We start from the raw sequence: 12,347 nt of genomic DNA, 5'->3' as shown, positions 1-12,347 counted from the left end.
TGATTTTTGTGTATGGTGTCAGGTTGAGGTCTAAGCCCATTCTTTTGCATGTGGTTGTCCAATTATGCCAGCGCCATTTGTTAAAGAGGCTTTCCTTGTTCCACTTCACAATACCCATCAAATAAGGGGTTGATATCAAGGATATATAAAGCACTGGTTGAACTCTACACGAAGAAAACATTCAACCCCATCAGAAAATGGGGCGATGAAATGAACAGAAACTTTCCCAAGGAAGAGATACAAATGGCCAAAAGGCACATGAAAAAATGCTCTGCATCACTAATCATCAGGGAGATGCAGATCAAAACAACTATGAGATACCACCTCACACCACAGAGACTGGCACACATCCAAAAGAACAAAAGCAACCGCTGTTGGAGAAGATGTGGGGAGAAGGGGACCCTTCTACACTGCTGGTGGGAATGCCGACTGTTTCAGCCCCTTTGGAAAACAATATGGACTCCTCTCAAAAAATTAGAAATTGAGCTTCCATTTGATCCAGCAATACCACTTCTGGGAATATATCCTGGAGAAGCAAAAATAGTATAGTCGAAATGACATCTGCACTTATATGTTCATCGCAGCACTGCTTACAATAGCAAGAAGCTGGAAAAAACCAGAGTGCCCGAGAACAGGTGACTGGTTAAAGAAACTTTGGTACATCTATACAATGGAATACTATGCAGCTTTTAGAAAAAATGAAGTCATGAACTTTGCATATAAGTGGATCAACATGGAAAGTATCATGCTAAGTGAAATGAATCAGAAAGAGAAGGACAGACAGAAAGATTGCACTTATCTGTGGAATATAAAATAACAGAATAGGAGACTAATGCCCAAGAATAGTAGAAACAAGTACCAGGAGGTTGGCTTCATGGCTTGAAAGCTGGCCTTACATGCTGGGGGAAAGGCAATCCAGATAGAGAAGGGAACACCAAGTAAAATGTGATTGGGGATCCCTTGCGGGAAGGGAGATGCGTGCTGAAAGTAGACTAGAAACTGAACATGATGGCCACTCAATACCCCTATTGAAAACCACAACACCCAAAAGGAGAGAGAGAACAAAATTGAATACTCTGCCACAGAGGCAGGGTGGGGGGTGAGGGGGAGTGGATTAGAGGGAGGGAGGGACACTGCTTTCTTGGTGGTGGAGAATGGACACTGGTGGCGGGATGGGTTATCAAAACATTTTATGAGAGAAACACAAGCATGAAAATGTGTAAATCTATAATTGTACCCTCATGGTGACTCACTAATTAAAAAATCAATAAATTTTAAAAAATAAAATAAAATAAATAAAATCTAAAAAAAAGTCTTAAACATCTTAAAATATAATATCAAAGCAATCTCTTACTGCATACTCTCTATTTCAGATATTCAGTGCTAGAAAAGCTCACATCTTAAGATAAAGGAGGCACATTTTGATCCCAAACATGAGATTTGGATGAGGAAGTGGGGAAGGAATCATAAAGGGGGTTAAAGGCTTGTCCAGTAATAGTATTGGAGAAATATGAGGGAATAAGCTGATTCATTCCCGGGTAGAGGAGGCTAGAAAAACAACATGGAAGCCAGAACATTATGTGTTTTTCTAGGACCAGTGAGAAATCCGAGTTTCATCTCCTTTGAGCTATATGGCAATTAAAAGGATGATTCAGATTTGTGATCAGAGCTTGGTGTAGTAACATAAACTATATACTTGAACTTGAAAGACCAAATATGTAGACTTTAAAAATCTGGGGGAGGAATACAGGACACATAGAAATAATAATACAAAAAAATACCTTAGTCAAGATATCAGAGATGGAATCTATTTGAGCAATAAACATTTTTGGATCACACCTAGTGGTGCTCAGGGATTATTATTGGTTTTGTGCTCAGTAATCACTCCTGTCAGGACTCAGGAGACTGTATGTGGTGTTGGGGATTGAACCTAGGTTGACCGCATACCAAGCAAGAGTCCTTCCTGCCTTTGGTACTATCTTCATGTCACTGAATAGTAGATGCTTTTAAAAATACCTGTCCAAGGTACTTAATGTTTTTTAATCTTCAGTTTCCTCATCTGAACATCAAAGAAAATTTCTAGCTTCTGTGTTTGAGTTCTGTGAAACTGTACTGAATGTGCGTTGGTACCAACCACAGTGCAAACACTTCCCAGTGCTAAGGGCAGGCACTACCAACAGTCAAGTATGTCTAAGGCTTATGAATATTATCTGTTTGCATTTTTTCCAACAAGCTCAACATCTTGAGCTAGTACAACTTATTGTAGTGAGGAAAACTGAAACTTAGGAGACTTCCTTGATCAAAAGCTAAAAGGTGGCTGACTTGGTAACCATCAAATAAGGACTTTCTACCTTTAGCAAGCAAACCTGGGTTCCTTCATGACTGTTGCCTTAGTTCCTAAATATTCTAACTACAGCAGCTCAGACCTTTGACAGCTTAGAAAACTGTAAAAAAATTACTGATCTTATAGAATGAGTGAGAATAGAGAAATGAAGCAGTTCAATCGGAGATTTCTTACAATCTTATTGAATTTGCAGCTTTTTTTCTTTAGGTTTGCTTCTCCTCACTGAAATCTACAACAATGTTTGGTTTTGCAATTTGGCCTCTACCATTCATTTTGTTTGTTTGTTTGCTTTGCCATTCTCTAAGAGAATACATGATAATGGAGAGAGGGTTTAACAGGGTTTTAATTTATCTGGCAACACAATAGCTTCACTTGCTTGCTTTTTTTGGTTTGTTAATGGGCCACACTTAGTGGTATTCAGGGCTGAATCTTGACTCTCCACACAGGAATCATTTTTGGTTATGCTTGAGGCCCTATATGAGACGCTGTGGATCAAACTCAGTCCAACCACATGCAAGGAAAGTGCTCTACCCACTGTACTATCTCTCCATCCCATCACTTGCTTACTTTTTTTTTTTTTTTTTTTTTTGCTTTTTGGGTCGCACCTGACGATACACAGGGGTTACTCCTGGCTATGCACTCAGGAGCCACCCCTGGCGGTGCTCAGGGGACCATATGGGATGCTGGGATTCAAACCTGGGTCGGCCGCGTGCAAGGCAAATGCCCTACCCGCTGTGCTATCACTCCAGCCCCCTCGCTTACTTTTAAGTATACTTTTTTTAAAAAAGCCATACAAATTTTTTATTGCAGTTCTTGTCTTCCCACTCATATGCAGTCTCCTCAACCCTCTCCTTGGGTATGAAGTACCAATTTTCATTTTGGAAAAGGGAATAGGGCGAGGGTAAAAGGGAAGACAAGGAATTGCTAATGACTTCCATGAACTTGCTGCTTCTAGCCTCTTCCTAGAAACTGGCAATAAATGACAATAAGCTTTAAAAATAAATAAATAAAAGTACAGTAACAGAGGGCTAAACTAAATAGTTTTAATCAGTAAATTTGACTAGTTTCAGGTTAGTAAGAAAAATTACCATTTTCACTACATGCTCCATTAAAAACTCAGCTTAGAATTGGATATAAACTGGCTTTTGTTCAGGCAAAGTAGTGGGTTGGTAAAACAAAAAAAAAAATAGTGGTTTGGTAAAAAAACCATTATTAGTTTTGTCATTTATAAACCAATTTTCTTTTTCAGACTATTTAATAACAACTGAAAAAAAAACAAAACAAAATCAGTAACAACAAGTATCACAGTGGAGAGGTTACTAGTGCCCGCTCAAGCAAATCGATGAAAAAAGGGGATGACAGTGACAGTGACAGTGCTACATATACAAAGCATGTGACATTAACCACAGAGCTACCTACTCAGTCCCACATTAATATTCTGGGATGAATCTTTTCTTGACGATTTATCACACACCGACTATATTAGTTATTTCACTGGGTGTAGGGGATGTGAGGTGCTTGGTGAATACTCTGTATCTGGAAAACTTTAGAAACTTTTCCAAGAAAAGATTTCTTGTTTTATCATAGTCCCATTTCTTTAGCTGTAGGAAAAGGGTATTTATCTATCATTTAAGTACACTTTTGTACGTTTAGCTCTATAGGGGGTGGTACGTTCTGTGAAATGTTGGTGCGTTTTGAGAATGACGTCTTGGGTCTTGGTTTCTAGTTTGCAAGTTCTCATTCCATCAGTCCTAGGTCACACAACGACATACAGGTGCTGTAGCAGTGAGCATAATGAATCATTTACCCAGTGGACATAGAAGAGTACCAGGTGTATAACTCAAGAAATTGACTTGGAATGGTTAGTCTCTAAGAAATATTTTTTAGAGAGCCACCCCGGGTGGAACAGATTAGGGAAAAAAAATTGAGAGTGGAAGAAGATGTGGACTTCTCTCAGCAAAGGGAAGCAGGAGCCAAGGAAATCTGAGCACATCGGTGGTGTAAAGGAGCGGTATAGTGCAATATCCAAACAGAGTCAGGAACACTGAAGACAAGAGATCCAACAATTAAACTTGAAGATGAGCCTATCAAGGTGGCAAGCTGGGAAAGAATGGTAGAGGGTGGAAGGAAACCTGGGAATTCTGGTGGAGGGAAGATAACACTGAAGTGGGGTTGGTGCTGGAACACAGTATGTCTAAAACTCAACTATAATAATCATCCACAATCATGTTACTTTAATAAGATTTTAAAATAATAATAAAATAAAGTGAGTGGTCAATTTCAATAAGAATCTCTATGGATATAAAGAAAACTGATAAGACCTAGAATACTTTTAAAAAGTGTCACTTGTTTTAGACGAAGTAATGGTAGTTTTTCCTCTTCGTGTCTACTTCTGAATAATTGCATCCAAAATATGTTTTTTTCCTACCCCCTATCCTTCCCCATGTAAAAAAATCAAGCCAGAAAACGGGTTATATGTACCATTTCTCAATATTTTGTAAAATGTGTACAAATTATTTTTTATAAAAATGATCTATAATCAAATCAGTAGATGGAATATGAATATCTGGAAGATCTCAAGATATAAAATCTTATCCTCTGAGTTAGAGGGTGTTTTTTTTTATCCAAATAAATCTGGTCTTCAAAGCTGAAGAAAAGAGAGGTGGCTGATCTCTCTTCATATAATATTATAAGGTGAGGAACAAAACAGTAGAATGGCTGAAGCGATAAGGGGCCAAGTCGAGAGAGACTGAGAGGGGGGTAGAAAATGAAGACTCAAGTGTAATAGAGAAAGGTGGAGAAGTTGGAGAGAGAGTATGAGGAGTAAGAGAGAGGCTGAAGGAAGTGAAGGGAGGTCATGGACAGTGGCTGCTCTTTGCCTCATATCCACTGGGCTTTGGTGGGGCGACACATTTGTTTTACAGTTCAGGCTGTTCCTGTCAGTTTCCTGAAGCCACAGCCTTTCCCCTCTGTCCACCTCCTTGATCTTTTCCCAGCCTCTCCCAGGTCTCAGGGTTTGAGCAAAGCCTGTTCCGGATGTCTCTGGTTTGCTCAGACAATTGCTTAATTGCCTTTTAGGAGAACTGATGCAACTGACCTTTAACACATGTTGGTTGCCCTGACAGCTGAAAAGAGAAAAGAAACTTCCTTTCACGAATGAGATATTCTTCCCACAGCATTGACTCCAGGAAGAAGGGACAGGCAGGTGGATTTTGGCCATTGACCCAAGGAATCAAATGACTGGATTTGGTTTAATGGCTTAGCTTCCTCCAGGAGCGGAGGGGGGGGGAGTCAAAGTATTGATGAAATTCTTAAGGGTTTTTAGGATTCATCAGATTCATTGAATGAATCTTCGCTCTTACAATAAGAAGAAATCATACATTTCTGAATAGTCTGTTGTTTTTCTAAGGTTTATTTAGAGTAACCACTAGAGACCAACTCCTGCTCCCTGTCTTTGCTCCTGGAGGCAGGTGATACCGTCTCTCTTCCATAGGATGTGAGAGGCTGGGGTGTAGTTGTGGCATAGCTCCATATCCAAACAGAGTCTGAAACACTGAAAACAAGAGATCCAACAATCAAACTTTAAAAATGAGCCTACCAAGGTTGCAGTCTGGGGGAAGATAAACTGGAGGTGGGATTGATGCTGGAACCAATATTTTCTTCAACTTTGAATATTGTATTTATTTTGATAAAACAAAAACGCCCTCTAACCCAGAGGGAAAGATTTTATATCTGAGACCTCCCAGATATTCATATTAAGTCTACTGATTATAGATAATTTTCATAGGAAATACTTATGCACAAATTTTACATGTATTGGGGAATAGGACATCTATCTCTTTTTGTTGTTGTTGATTTTTTTTAACATGGGGTAGAGGATAGGGTAGGGAAAAAAACATGTTTTGGATACAACTATTCAGAACTAGACATGAAGAGGAAAAACGTCTACCATTTCTTCATCTACAACAAGTGATGCTTTTTTTAGCATTCGAGGTCTTATCAGTTTTCTTTATATCCATACAGATTCATATTGAAATGTATTACTTTATTTTATTATTATTTTAAAATCTTATTAAAGTATTTTTATCACTGTAGACCACACCTCAGGTCTTCCCCAGGAGCATGCCTGTGCCCACCTTCATCCTCCTGGAGCGCTTGCTTAACTTCACCATAGGGTCAGTCTGTGCTGATGTTCTATTTCCCATGAAATTTCTCAGAGTGCAGCATCACATGCCCAGAAAGTCTGATGACTCAGCCCTCAGGTTAAATGTCAACTCCCCAGGGAGCCCCTCCCAGCAACTTTCCTTAAGGTGACTCTGCTCCCTTTCCCAGGCTCCCTGGGTGGGGCCTGCCATCTGGCTTTGTTTGTTTGCCCCCCCGCCCCCCCCCCCCACACACACAGGCACGCACAACTTATCTTAAGTTGAGTCCTGATTTCTTCAACTCAGACATCATGTGATAGACCGCTCTCCATCATCTGTCTGATCTCTTGCTCCACTGACGGTCAGGATCAAACTCAGGACACCCAAAGCCCCACCCTTCTCTCACATGGCCTTCTCCCAGCCTCAGTCCTGTCTCTATAGGCTCCCTCCTTTCCCCTTTTCTCCTCTCTTTGGGTAACAAATCCTCAAGAGTTCTAGACCCTTGAGGGTTCATTCTTTACTGTTACCTTCTGATTCTAAGCTCTTCTGTAAATAATGTAATTTCAATAGTAATGATCATGGGATCATTTGGGGATGGGTTTTTAAAAATTTTTTTATTGGCTGAGATCTCTGGTTTACAATAGTGTTTTCTCATGCATATAATCCCAACACCATACAAATCACTAGTGTACCACTCCTCTCCCCCAAAGTTGCAGATGCCTGCTCTTTTCAACCCCAGACTCTCAGCAACTCAATTGTGTGGATTAGATCTCCTGTTATTCTGCTTTTGGTTCTTTACATGCTGCGTATCTTTACATGACATCATTATGTAGCTGTCTCTCTCCTTCTGAATCACTTTACTCAGCATGATATACTCCAGCTTCATTCATGCTGCTTCAAATTGCATGATTTTGTTCTTTCTTCGTGCTGCATAGGATTTGACAATGGGATCGTTTTGAACATCCTGTGACTAAGGACTGGTCTGGTATATATTAAGTCTTCAATTAATATTAATTGTCTTATATTCTCTTCATTTCATTCCATTTCCTTTCCCTTCCTACTAACTAAATTCTCTGTCTTTTGCTCAACAATTCTCCCGACTCATAAAAGATTTTCCACAGTTGCTAAGAGGATTCATGGGCTAAACTTGAACAGAGTCAAACAGACATGAATGTCTGTTCTAAGTGGAAGAGAGGTGGAGGCAAAATGCTCTAAATTCTATCAATAACAAGACCCTAGAGGAATCCAGAGAGAGGCTGGAAGTATGAATAGTCTGACCAGGTGTAAGGCTTAGGGACATGTTCAGATCAGCAGTCTATGAAATCATAACCTACTTATTCAGGAGACCACTCTCTGTCCCCAATTGAAAAAGTAGATTGTAAAATACTGCATCAGACATGAGGTGGGTCAGAAATAGAGAGACTTCATCTACCTTATCTTTGCTATTAGCCTGCCACTGGGACTAGGAAAAAGTCATTTACTCTCTGATAATTAACAGTAAGGTCTTAATAGGGACATCTAACTCTGACATGCCATGAGGGAATTTTTTTCTGAAATCATGTCATAAATGGGAGTGAGGGAAGTTTAGAGACCTACTGTGACCAGATTTGTGGTTTGTTATTGCTCTATTATTCCCAATTGTCTCACTTAACTTTAGCATTTTTATACCAACTTGGATTAGTGTCTTTGTTGCCTGGGTGTTTGGTATTGCACTAACTTTCAGGGCTGTCTGTCCAACTTCTTTCTCCAGAGAGAGAACTGATCTTTCCTCTGGTAGAAACACTCTTCAAGACCACAGCAAGGATCATTCTCAATGAGGAAAAACTAAGAGGCTTCCCTCTAACACATAGATGCCCGCTTTCACCACTCCTATTTAATATAGTACTGGAAGTCCTGGCCAAAGCAGTTAGACAAGAAAAAAATATATAGGGCATACAGATAGGAAAGGAAGTGGTCAAGTTATCACTATTTACAGACGATATGATACTATACTTGGAAAACCCTAAAGATTCTACAGAAAAGCGCCTAGAAACAATAGATCGATATAGTAAAGTGAAAGGCTACAAAATCAAAACCCAAAAGTCCATGGTTTTCTTATATTCAAATAATGAAAGAATAGGAGACAATAAAAAAAACAATTCCATTTAAAATAGTACCTCAGAAAATCAGGTACTTTGGAATCAAGGTAACAAGGTACTTTGGAATCAAAGTATCTTGATTCCTTAACCAAAGAGGGACCTATACAAGGAAAATTACAAAACACTACTCCAAGAAATAAAAGAGGACATTAGGAAATGGAGACAGATCCCATGCTCATGGATAGGGAGAATTAACATTTTCAAAATGGCAATACTGCCCAAAGCACTATACAAATTTAATGCGGTCCCTATCAGGACACCAATGACATTTTAAAAAGAAAAAGACAAAACACTCCTGAAATTCATATGTAACAATATACCCCCACGAATAGCTAAAGCAATACTTGGAAAAATGAAGATTAGTGGCATCACTTTCCCCAATTTCAAACTCTACTACATAGCAGTAGTAATTAAAACAGCATGGTATTGGGCTAAAACAGACCTGCAGACCAATGGAACAGAGTTGAATATCCTGTCACAGACCCCCCAAATATATGGCCACTTAATCTTTGACAAAGGAGCAAGAAATGTGAAGTGGAACAAGGAAAGCCTCTTCAACAAGAGTGCTGGGAAAACTGGATAGCTACCTACAAAAAAATGAACTCTGACCTCTGTCTAATACCAGGCACAAAAGTCAGATCAAAGTGGATTAAATACATCAACATCAGACATGAATCTATAAGGTACATAGAAGAAAATGTAGGCAGAACTCTCTATGACATTGCAGCTAAGAGCATCTTTAAGGATGAAACAGCACTGACCATGCAAGTGGAAGCAAATATGAACAAATGGGACTACATCAAACTAAGAAGCTTCTGCACTTCAAAAGAAACAGTGACCAAAATACAGAAAGAGCCCACAGAATGAGAAAGAATATTTACCCAATACCCATCTGATAATGCATTAATATCCAGGATATACAAGATACTAGTAAAATTGTATAAGAAAAAACCCTCCAACCTCATCAAAAAATGGAGAGGAGAAATGAACAGAAGTTTCCTCAAAAAAGAAATACAGGGGCTGGAGCAATAGCACAGCGGGTAGGGCGTTTGCCTTGCATGCTGCCTCCCCGGGTTCAATTCCCAGCATCCCATATGGTTCCCTGAGCATCGCCAGGAGTGATTCCTGAGTGCAGAGCCAGGAGTAACCCTGTGCATCGCCGGGTGTGACCCCCCAAAAATAATAAAAAAAGAAATACAAATGGCCAAAAGGCACATGATAAAATGCTCCACATCGCTAGTCATCGCAAATCAAAACAACAATGATATATCATCTCACACCACAGAGACTGGCACACATTCAGAAGAACAAAAGCAACCAGTGCTGGCGTGGATGTGTGGGAAAAGGGACTTTCTTTCACTCTTGGTGGGAATACCAACTGGTCCAGCCTTTCTGAAAAACAATATGGACAGTCCTTCAAAAACTAGAAATTGAGCTTCCATATGACCCTGCAATACCACTTCTGGGAATATATCCTGAGGATGCAAAAGAGCACAGTAGTAATGACATCTGTACCTATATATTCATTGCAGCACTCTTCACAATAGCCAAAAAATGGAAATAGCCCGAGTGCCCTAAAACAGATGACTGGTTAAAGAAACTTTGGTACATATACACAATGGAATATTATGCAGCTGTTATGAGAGATGAAGTCATGAAATTTGCTTATAAATGGATAGACATGGAGAGTATCATGCTGTGAAATGAGTCAGAAAGAGAGGGACAGACATAGAGGGACTGCACTCATTTGTGGAGTATAGAAAAACATCATATGAGGCTGACATCCAAGGACAGTAGATACAAGGGCCAGGGGGATTGCCCCATAGCTGGAAGACTATGAGCACAGGGGAGAAGTCAGCTGGAATAGAGAAGAGATCACTAAGAAAATGATATCATCTTCATTTTGGAGGAATCATTTTCATCTGGAGGAATCATTCGGGAAGGGAGATGCGTGCCAAAAGTAGATAATGGACCAAACATGATGACCTCTCTGTCTTGCAAGCCATAATGCCCAAAAGTAGAGAGAGTATGGGGAATATTGTCAGCCATGGAGGCAGGGGTAGGGTGAGAAAGTGGGGGCATACCCAGGATATTGGTGGTGGGGAATGTGCACTGGTGAAGAGATGGGTGTTTGATCATTGTGAGATTGTAACCCAGACATGAAAGCTTGTAACTATCTCACAGTGATTCAATAAAATTAAAACAAAAAAATGGAAAGAACACTCTTCAGACAAAGAAGACACAGATTTCTCAGAGGTGCCTCTAGATGTACTTTCCTTTTATTCTACTATATTTTACTATATTCCTCTGAAGCCACAGCAAACCTTGCTAGGCCAAAACCTTTTATTAATACATTTCACAAGGTGAATGGAGTGTTGGCATCACCAACAGCTTGGGCCAGCTCCCAAAGCCAAGGGCCTTGCCCAGTGCCCAGAAAGAGCCCTGACTAAAGAGAGTGCCAGCTTTCCCCTATGCCAGCAGCTCACCCTTCTCATTTGAACCTGGAAAATGTTTGCCTGCCAGCATCCCCCAGTTCCCCTAACTGCATCACACTCTCCTTCACCTGCTTCTATTTTCAAGGAAGCATAGGTCACAGTTCTGCAGCTCTTGGTCTAGTTTTTATTCTCTCCATCCTTGAGCAAAATGATGGATCAGCTCTGGAAAACTCATTAGGGAAGGGCTGGCCATCTTACATTTCCCTCAGGCCTGTCCAGGTGACTTTGAGTCAAAACACTGAGAGCCTTTTGGCTACAGGGTCATCTCTGTGGGGGACCATGTTTATTTGGGCTTTGATCCTGACCTGGAAGGGAAAAAGTGAAGGATAAGTGACATTCAGAGCCTAAGTTCTTCCCGCATCCTTTCCCACCGTGTACCATCCCCAACAAAGATATTATGGCTGTGTAATTTGCAATCTGTTGAACAACACAGAGTGGACATGATAAATCAGTCCACTCTATGCTCTAGAGAGGAACTTTCCTTACTCTTTGTCCTAAGCCTAACTGCAGATTTGGGTCTCCTAATCCCTGATGAACTTCAAAATTGCTGGAAAATTGTGAAAGGGAGAAAAGGATAGGGGAAAGAATGATAACTACTTTTATCAGAACGTTGGTTTGTCTAGGTAAGGATTTTTGTTTTAACATCATAGTGATTGGTGATTGGGCCCTCGGGCTTCCCTTCCATTGAATTAAGGCTTCAACGATAAAGAAATGAAAGATGACAATTTGGTTTCTTTAAGGATCAAACCATGGTTTTCATCCAGCCTCATCTTATCTGGAAGAACAGTGATCTTCATTTACATTTTACCATTCGTACCCCTGCTATGGTAACACAAACTCAAAGTGCCAGTCCAAGCCTCTTCTCAGTGAACCACCTACCCTCTGTACCCTGAGACATCTCCTTAATATTCTGTTTTCTTGTGTTAGCTTTTGGTTTTTTGTTTGTTTGCTTTTTAACTTTTTTGTTGAATCACCATGAAATACAGTTACAAGCTTTCATACAATGATCAAACATCAATTCCTCCACCAGTACACATTCTCCACCACCAATCTTGTGTTAGTTTTTGAATTATCATGTCATCAAAATTACTGTTTAATCTGCTATTAACTCTGCTGTAATAGATTTCTAGTTTGATCTATTAATCTGCTACACATTATGACTTGTTCTTTGTAAGACACACAGTCTTAAACGTCTTTGCATTCATAATACCAAAAAATAAAGCCCATT

Source organism: Sorex araneus, chromosome X, assembly GCF_027595985.1.
Source record: "Sorex araneus isolate mSorAra2 chromosome X, mSorAra2.pri, whole genome shotgun sequence".
In the NCBI taxonomy this organism is placed as follows: Eukaryota; Metazoa; Chordata; class Mammalia; order Eulipotyphla; family Soricidae; genus Sorex; species Sorex araneus.
The sequence above is the reverse complement of the archived record's forward strand: the minus strand, read 5'-3'. Positions refer to the sequence as shown.